This window comes from Sinocyclocheilus rhinocerous, unplaced genomic scaffold (genome assembly GCF_001515625.1).
Source record: "Sinocyclocheilus rhinocerous isolate Xijiao unplaced genomic scaffold, SAMN03320098_v1.1 scaffold711, whole genome shotgun sequence".
Classification (NCBI taxonomy): domain Eukaryota; kingdom Metazoa; phylum Chordata; class Actinopteri; order Cypriniformes; family Cyprinidae; genus Sinocyclocheilus; species Sinocyclocheilus rhinocerous.
In genome coordinates this window covers 3,250,360-3,260,691 of record NW_015641018.1, presented here as the reverse complement: position 1 = coordinate 3,260,691, position 10,332 = coordinate 3,250,360, and the positions used below count along the sequence as shown (strand labels likewise).

The window sequence follows — 10,332 nt, the reverse complement described above, 5'->3', positions numbered from 1 at the left end:
TATTGTTAGCATTCAAAAAGTGTACTGAGTCTCCTACAAAACAATCCTTTACCACTTAATCAATCAACAAAGACTGCAATATTACAATAATGCTTGCTTTCATTCACATTAATTACACGGGTTTGGAAGAGCACTTTCCTCCAAGCATGTCCATATGTCATCTGTCTCTTATAAAACAATGAGGCTATTTATCATGCATTGTCTTTCTCACAGAGATCCTCTCTAAAGAGTGCTGGGCTGAATTCAGTAGATGCGGAAACACATGTCTGTGTCTGCTGCACACGTTGCAGCTATTTTGGCTTCCTGAGCTAAGCATGAAAGGCAGCTTGGGAATGCTGACCTCTGACCCCCATTCAGACTGTAAGGCTGAAATATTGACCACAAACCTGAGATTTTGTATTTGTTGTATTTTAGTTTTTTTTTTAATATGTACTTTATTTGAGCTATCCAAAATACACATTCTTAATGCACAACAAAGATCTAACTGTTTTTATATATCCTCTTCAAAATCAACATGAATAGATCCCATGATTGCTGGAATGAACCTGCAGTCAAAAAGCAGAAGCGGTTTTCTAATCTAAAGTGATTTACATTAATCCAACATGAACTTTTAATCTTCTCCTTTGCTAAACTTCCTGATTTTGACTTCCATTTTTGTTACTGCTGTCATGCTTTCAGCACAACGGAGTGGCCCTCCTCCACCCCTTTCTCGCTTTTCACTCTCCCTCCTTTTCCTCTGAACTATGTTTTGCACATTGGTAAACAGTAATCCGAATCACTAACTCCACAGCAATTAAACCGTTGCCGAATGCATCAAACGGGACAGATTTGTTGAACTAGGGAGAACCGAGTGAGTGGTCATTGTCTATTCAAAAATACAAATATATAAGATCTAAACCGGTAAGTCAGGATTGTTTAGACTTTTAGAAGATCTTTAAGATGTTTGGGGACATATAAGTGCTAATATACAATATTATGGATTCATAATAACTCTTACAAGTAGATAATAAACTTTAGATAAAAATAAATAAATAATTATAATATTAAAAATGTCGATTTCACTTTTGGGTGAAATATTTGGTGAAATTTGTTAAACCCTAAGTGTAATTTTGGAATAAAAGCTCTGGATGAGTGTATAGTTTTAGAGGTGATTAGACAGAGAGATCATCATATTGCATTGTCTGAGAATTACATGAGTCATGACGCAGCGCCTTGTATGTCGTAATACCTACCAAAGGTGTGGCCGCTGACATGGGAATATGCCCTGCAGGTAGAAGATCTCACTGCTTTTGAGAATCATAAGTTTACAGCAGAATATGATTTGGAAGGATATCTCTATGAATCATCAGAAACAAAAAAGCATAGACGAATCCTTATCAGTGATCACAGACAAGAAATGACAGACACAGGCCAGTATGGCATACACAGGAAGTAAGCCTCAGTGCTAACTGTGGGGGGAAAAAACTTTATATTTAATTTAATTTAAATTTTATTGTATATTGAAATTAATATGTTTTATTAACATCACTGGCACCCTTTCCCAGCAAACACTTTTACTGTGTCTTCATGTTTTGACACTATATTATATATATATATATATATATATATATATATATGTTGTGCATGCATGTTTTAAAACTAATTTAAATGATATGCCATGATGAGCAACTAAAACGATCAGATTTCCACTGTAAGTATTTGTGTGTGTGTTTATCGGTAAGTGTCAGTGAGAGTGCGGAGGTGTGGGGCTGGGTGTGGTGCGGGACTCGTATAGTATCGGAGGCGGAGCTCTGGAGGAGACTTTGCCCTCTCTCCCCAAAGCACATTGTTCACCCTCATCTGAATGCGAGAGAAAGTGTCGCTCTCTCTGGAACTCTGTGCGCTGGGGACAACTAAAAGACTCTTGAATCGCTGTCAGCAGCAGTGTTTGGAGACGAGCGTTTAAAGGTAAACTCAAATCTGATTTTATATTTGTATATTAAATAAGGCAGAATTGTGTTTTGTTGTGTTTTTGTGTCTTCGTTGTTAGTTAAACGTTATCTGTTTGTTTTTTTTTATCCAACATCGACCCTATAAAAAGCAGCCATTAAAATTCGCGGATAGATCTCTTGGGAAAGTGGCGTATTGTGGTGCTCTGGGTTGTCGGTGTTGGTTTACCTACCTGTGCGATACTCGTTCTCACTTCCGTGTGTCGGGTTTCAGCTGATCCAAACTTTAAATGCATTTATTTCGCTACATGATCGTACTTTAGTCGTTGTTTGTATAAACACCCAGCTGTATATAAGTTAGGCGGGTGTGTTTATACCCAACAAAGAAACCCAAGCAATAACCCCCGCACATTCGCAAATGTCAACAAACATACATAATATGTCTATAAGTAAATAATAAATTAAAAAATTAAGTACATGCAATAGACTTAAAGGAATAGTTCATACATTGGTTAAAAGTTCTGTCATTATTTACTCACCCTCATGCTTCAAACCTGTAGGACTGTGTACTTATGTGGAATACAAAGGGAGATGACAATCTCAGTAGGCTACTATTGTATGGACAAAATATGAAATAAGTACTTGGCGACGGAGGCTGGCAGCAGTGTGTGAATTTCAAGGTTTCAAGAATTTCATTTTAAAAATAATTTTCCTAATGTTCTGTTCTCAGTGGCTTCGTCTAACACAAATGGCCTTTTAGCGCCTCTGGCGCATGTAAGCTAAGCGTCAACGATCCTACATTTTAAACAAAATACAAACTTTTTTATTTTTTTAATGTGTAAATATATGATAACTTGGTAAAAAAATCACAGTACATACATTTTACCAATGGATGGCCAATACAGACAGCGATAGAGCAGCTGTTGCTTTTTTCTTCATGCAAAGACGATTTCTGTCTAACTTGTATTTACTAAATAATTTATTAGCATATTGTTAAAACTAATGTGTGCAACGTAGGCTATACGTTCGGTCCAAAGGATATCAATTATGGGAGAACTATCCCTTTAAGAGATCAGTCTTTCTCTTATGGGATTTTGTATCTGATTATTTTGTTTTATTATAAGAAGCATAAAATGTTGATTTTGATGTGTACTGTTGATCTATAACCACTGGTTTTGGAAAAATCCCAGCATGTTTTGAATGCTGGTCTGTTGCCACACCTGTAACACCTTGCAGGTTGTTCAGTGAATAGTGAATTTAAACTAAAGTGTGTTATAGAGCCTGGTGTCGTCAAATGTAAAGAAATATGTAAACCAAACTAGTTACTTTAACATGTCTAATAGTAATGCCTCCGTCTTTTACATTGTTAGTCAGGGTCTTACGTGAGTGCATGTGTCTGGGTGGGGCTGTACCATGTTTTATTTACTTCCCAACTGTGAGCACAGCTGAATAGCTGACTTATCTTTAGTGCTTTCATTCTGAAGAGATACGATACACACAGTCAGATTTGTCTCGTAATTAAGTTTCTACTTAAGTAATTTTGAGTGTTTACAAAGTGTCAAAGAAATAATGTGCTTAATCTGCCTCAGAGGAAGCAACGTTCCTTATGGTACACCCTTTCCTGTTTGTCTGGTTAGCAAGGAAGCAAAAAGTCATGTCCTCTGTGAAAGTGGTTTATCTCTTAAAGAAGCAACTAAATTCCGCTAAATTTAAAGACATGGATTTAGCGAGCCGTTTTGGCCCAGTTGAACTTCATTTGGATTTTGGATGGCATCAGCATGCCCTACTGGCACACAGTAAAAGGGTGATTGTGAGACAAGAACACGTTTTTTTCTCACTTACAGAATCTGAAAGAAATACGGCCAGACGAAGGACGGTATGACAGTCTATTTATATATTTTGATGGGTCAGTTGTAGTAGATATTAACAAAGACAGGATGTGGCATTTGCTCTTTGTGGGAGTTCCTGTGTTGTGCGCATTAGTAGTGCAGTCAGAGGCCAGCTGGTTGCTTTACCGACTGACTGGCGTTGGTTTTAGGATGAGATTTACAGCATTTGGGCTCACACATAGCCGTTAATCTCCCTACAGGCACAAATCCCTGATATTGTCCTACATTAGGACAGCAAGGGGCTGCGTGATCCCCTCTTCATAAATACACTTTCAGAGGGGGCAAAAGAGATTACCCATAAGCACCATTCGCTCAGGATGTCTATTTGCTTGTATTTTACAGTATTGTTAGATCAATTAGCATCTCTACCTTTCTGTATAATTCATGTCTGTAGCATTTTATGGCTGTAGTCTCAGCATATGCGTCACATACGCGTTTACACCCTCTCTCCATATCTATAATCCCTAATGTGCAATGTATCTTTAATGAACGTGGAGTGAGATCTGTAGCTATATGAAATCTGTGGTGAATGACCAGCTGGCTGAGATGGATAAGATGGTCTAATGGTTTCATAATCTGTACAGGGCCAAGCCAGTTGTTCTTCAGGACTTTTTGAGGTTAATTGTGTTATAAACCTGAAGCTCGCTGTAGAGGGCCGTTCACACCAAAGGCGATAACGATAACTTTAGAGTGCTGCAGTGATGACGTACTTTCGATGGCCAACCCAGAATTGAGCATATTGCTGAAAAAAAGCCAAAAGTTTATGATCTGTATACATTTTGTTCGTCGTCATAATAACTTTTGTGAATTTTGAAGCCTAAATAGGCTACAGTCTTAGACTATAAACAAACCACATCACATGACCTTTCAGTCTTTAAGAACATTTTCACTGATAGTTTTCCTCAGAAGAGTTTGCAAGAGTGAGATTATAAAAACTATAAGGCTATAAAAGTGGACTAGTTAGTAAATTAGTTTACCAGTTTGTGATGACAATTAATGTCACGACTACATCTGTAGTCCCATTTAGCCACTTGTTAGCAACCGCCTTTTTTCCAGACGCTTTAATAAAATTGTGAGTGGGTAAATATTTTATGTCGTAGATAATAACACGTGAAAAATATCTTGAGCTTGTGTTACCACAGACCTTATTTCAGGCATTTAACAAAAAACCCATTGATTTTAGGACAATGAAACCGGAAGTGCTAAAATGCGAACTTGCGTCTGGGTTTTGGCCAATAAAAATGTCATGCCTGCAGGACTCTTTGAAGTTTTAATAATCGTAATTGTATGAAAATTGGGACGTCCACCACACAACTATAAAGATAATGACACGGGAACACTTCCATCCGAATTGAAAGCATTTAAAGTGGCAGAGGACAAAACTGCGGCCTGTGCTTATGATAAACAGAATATTATCATGTGTTGGTGTAGACACTAATATAGTTATCCTAAGATCCTTACTGGCATCGTTTTTGGTGTGAATCAGTCTTAGTACTCTGCCTTGATCATTGAGTAGCATTGGTGTAACTCGAGAATGTTTTGCACTTAATTACCTCTCTAAGATCTTTTTACACACTGCTATCTTTTCCATACTCTCAGCTCTCATGCAATATTAACAAAGCTCTCCTCAGATGTCAGTAAACACTCTGACACCAGCACAGACTTAACACTGAGCAGTCACAAAGGAGCATAATAGACCCTCTATCCCCTCCCCTTTGTTTTTTATAAAGTGGAGAGTGGAATTTGAGGAGTCAAATTCCACTCAATATAAAACTAACCTCAGACCCTCATATCCGGACATACAGAGTGAGTTTAAGATAGGGCTGGACGATATGGCCAAAATTGATATCACGATATATTTCTTAATTTCGGTCGATACGATATAATTCCGATATCGATATGAACACTATTTATCTGAAATAGAAATCTTTTGTAACATTATAAATGCCTTTATCATCACTTTTGATCAATTTTAAGCGTCCTTGCTAAATAAAAGTATTAATTTCTATAATTTCTTTCCCAAAAAAATAATAAAAATTATACTGAATGGAATAGTGTATAATGTTACAAAAGCTTTTTATTTCAGATAAATGCTGATCTTTGGATCTTTCTATTCATCAAAGAATCCTGAAAAAAAAATGTACTCAACTGTTTTAAATATTGATAATCAGCAAATCAGCATATTAGAATGATTTCTGAAGGATCATGTGACACTGAAGACTGGAGTAATGATGCTGAAAATTTACCTATGTATGATCACAGGAATAAATTACATTTTAAAATCTATTCAAAATAGAAAGCAATTTTAAATAGTAAAAATATTTCAACATTTTACTGTTTTTGCTGTACTTTGGATCAAATAAATGCAGCCTTGGTGAGCAGAAGAGAATTCTTAAAAAAAAAAAAACCTTAAAAATCTTACTGTTCAAAAACTTTTGACTGGTAGTGTAGGCTGATTATTCTTATAGATTGAAACAAATGTGCTTCAGCCAGAAAATAGGGTATGAAAAGTGCTCCGAGTCGCTGCAGAAAACAAAAAAATTTAACAACAACAAAAACTGGAAATGTTGCTGGAGACGGGCTTATTTAAGATGAAAACTCATTCTCTGCCAGCAGGAGGCGCTTTTAGAGTGATAAAACTAGCGGTTTCTCCAGTAATGGCTGTAATCAAAGCAGCTCCGCTCATGAATGCTACTTTTATCAGATCAAATGAAAATGCCATCTAAACTTTTCTGAAGACAGTCGGTTCCCTTCAGAGATACATTCATATAAAACATCCGCGCCACGTTTAGATTTTGAAACGTGCAGTGCTCATGTTTATTCAACTAAGTCAAACGGCACAAATAAATCAATGTATGGGAAACTGGTAATGTATATCGAAATATCGGAAATGTGTTTAAAAATCATATCACCGTTATTGAAAAAAAATTATATCGCGATACATATTGATATTGAATTATTGTCCAGCCCTAGTTTAACACTGCATAACATGAATAATTGAATGTTCCTGTGCTAGTCGCTAGTAGAAGGAAGCTGCAAAGCCTAGAAGGGAAGTTCTAAACGTGCAATTGAGTGTGATTTGATCGGCTTAACAAAGGATTTGGGTGATGTTCTGGGTGTGATATCAAAAATAACATGTTACACGATTCTGTATCAAGACCACTGTTCCTGTGAAGGAGGGAGCAGCTTTGCTCAACATGAGTCAAACGTTGTGGGAGGGTCCGGGCATGTATCGTCTGGACAGAATATCTCCACTCCTTAAATCAGGGCTAGGGAGGTGTAGAGTAACCAGGGAGAGGTGGAGAAAGGGGCCATTCAGGAAATTTTCGCACACCGGCAGAGACAGACAATCTCAGGGTGATATATAATCATTCTAAAAGTGCCTCAGTTTAATTCTGTTTGGTAGTAAAGAACATTCCCATAGCTTTGTAATAGTGCATTTGACCCCTGTAGGTGACCTGAGTGAAAGATACAACAACCTTTTCAAGAACAGAAGTCTAGAGTTTAGTAGATAACAGTATTGTACCAGCGAGTCACAACACCTAAAGGGTTAAGGATATTATAGTTGTATTATAATAATTAAGGACAAACCGCTACTAAAATTCAGACTGATACCGAAAAGTTTTGTTTGTGTATGTTTTTTTGACTCTCAAAGCCATGATTCCCATTCACTTCTATTATATTATTGACAGACTGCAACGGTTTGAGTTAAATCTTCGTTTGTGTTCTTCTGAAGAAACAAAGTCACCTACATCTTGGATGCCCTGGGGGTAAGCAGATAAATATCAAATTTAAATTTTTGGGTGAACTATCCCTTTAAGTATCATGTTATAGACAAAACCTAATAAATGGTTGACAATGATTAATTAAAATCTTGATTAAAATCTATTATATGCACTGTTTTGTCTTAATAAATTGTTTTATGAAAAAATGCTTACTAACTATAATCAATCATTTTAAATGTTAAGTAAATTTGTATCACAACATTATAATGTACATTATGAAAAATGGATTTTCATTTAGTGGTATGTTAAATATACCATTTACAGTCTTTTTAAATTGTGTAGGCTATATATATATTCAGGCTGATTAAATTAATTTCTGGCAATAAGTGAATTTGCATCACAACGTATTCATTTTGAGGTTTGATAAAGATATTCAATGAATAAATTGTTAGCATTTTATAAAACATTATCTTTAAGTGTGCATCAAATTTGTATAATAATAAAACAAAATTCTAATATTAGCCAGTAACCATTATGGTACAGTTACATTGTGCATCTTTATATATTTCTGTTTCTTTTCTAGTTCAAGCCTAGTAATACCCTGTCTCTTCATAAAGCAGTAGCCTAATTCAGTCTCTTCTCCCGTCAAACATTAACCAGGCTGTCTTCCTGAGTTACTTGCTCTAGAATACTGTGGCATTCCTCCAAAACTTTCCAGATTTATGCAGAACCAGCATAGAACCAGGTTTCCCCCAGGACATCTCCGATCGATGAAATATTCAACAACTGTCACATTGGCTCAGTTGTGCTCTACAAACTCATGCATACCTATGATGAAGTAGCTTTCCTCCTTTCTGGAGAAGGGATGGCACAATAGGCTCAAATGACGACATTTATGAGAACCACGGATACTCTGATGAATTGGCTTTATTCTATTTAAAATGATGCGTTTCAAAAACCAGGAAACTTAGCCCTCAGAATGCTGCTAAAATGTCAAACTCTGACTCTGTCTCAGATAATGCCCCACTTACCGTTAAGTGCCTTTGCTAATGACTCAGACGAGAAGCGTCTTACAATAACACGAATTGTTACCGATGGTCCATCAAGCCACAGGCAGTCACACAGCTGCCCACATTCAGTCAAGCGCTCCATTCAGATGGAATGACCTCTTTCATCTCAGCCGGCCTGAAACAGAAGAGGGATTATGGGATAGTGGATGTAGGAATATGTACATGATACTGGAAATTAGACGTACTCGCTGCTCCTATGGCGTATCTCTCAGTCCATCATGTCAAACTGAATGGAGATGCGAGGATGCGGCGAGCAGACAGACAGCATTTGCTAATGCCCTGTCTCTTCCTGTCTGTGTTAATCTAAGCACTTATTGCAAGTGACACCCATGACCAAATGCCCACCATTTAGCTTTCAAACCATGTAAGTGCAACAGTATGGAGCATCTGCAGCTTTGTATCATTAACACAGATTTGCAGATTGTCTGTGGCAAAACTGGATTGTTTAAATGTGCAAATTGTCCTTGAAATTGCTTCATGCATTTATGCATTAAGAATTGTTTGCATCCAACAGCCAACTAATTAGTCTAGATCTTTTAGTTTTAAAATTTCAGCCACAATACTTTGATTAGCATGCTAACCCATTAGACGGGTTGTATGGAAAAATTATTATTTTTGACTTTTAAGATGACTACAAACTACTTTTAAGGCCCATTCACAGCAAGGACGATAACTCTAACGATTTAAAATGTTTTCAGAGCTGGAGCATTTAAAACTGCACACAAAATTGCAGTGCATGCTTACAATAAACAGAACTTTTATCATCCGTTGATGTGGACACTGATAAAGATATCGTTCATGGTGTGAATGGCCTTTTATAACTTCTCTAGATCCATATGTTCTGTTTTGTTCCTTTAATCTTCTCAGGAATGCCCCCTAAAAATGGATTTGGTCCTTAAAGGGATAGTTCACCCAAAAATGAAAATTTGATGTTTATCTGCTTACCCCCAAGGCATCCAAGATGTAGGTGACTTTGTTTCTTCAGTAGAACACAAATTATAATTTTTAAGTCCAGCCGTTGCAGTCTATCAGTCGTATAATGCATGGCAATGGTAACAAAATCTATGAGAGTAAAAAAAACATGCACAGACAAATCCAAATTAAACCCTACGGCTCGTGACGACACATTGATGTCCTAAGACACGAAACGATCGGTTTGTGCCAGAAACCGAACAGTATTTATATAATTTTTACCTCTAATACAACACTATGTCCAACTGCCTTCAGCGCGCGCACGGCATCTGGTGCGTGAAGGTGTGTACGCGCTCTGGCGTAGTTTACGTTAATGGGTGTGTTGATATCCAGCCAAAGAGCAATCAACCATAACTTCAGGCGAGCAGGCTCAGAAGTTGGGAATACGTGGAAAGTCACCACTCCCGAATGAGCTCGCGCGAGAGAACGTAATCTTTTAGTTTTAAGTCGGTTTGAACAATCCGGATAAGCGCAAGTAAGTACCATTTTGATTAGCCGTCGTACCTACAATGACTGTGCACTGTGTAAACAATGAGTGACGTATACGCGCGAGAGAACACTTCCGGCGCTTGCGTAAACTACGCCAGAGCGCGTACACACCATACTTTAAGTAGACGCGTGTCCGAATCTCGCGAGAATTAATACGTCCCCAGGTAATTCTCGCCTACTCTTTTATGAATACTAAGGACTCGGACATACTTATTCGCTCGCCTACTGCTTTTCGCCTACTATATAGTAGAGAAGTAGG

The 10,332-nt window shown here is 37.3% G+C and overlaps 1 protein-coding gene across 1 annotated transcript in view; it reads left to right on the top strand.

Moving 5' to 3' along the window:
- The first annotated feature begins 1,815 nt into the window (after positions 1–1,815).
- Positions 1,816–10,332, top strand: part of LOC107753847 (junction plakoglobin-like) — a 44,483-nt gene continuing 35,966 nt past the window's right edge. The window contains exon 1 of the mRNA XM_016570114.1: positions 1,816–1,947. The gene's annotated coding sequence lies outside the window, so the exon portion shown is untranslated. The remainder of the gene's footprint in view (positions 1,948–10,332) is intronic.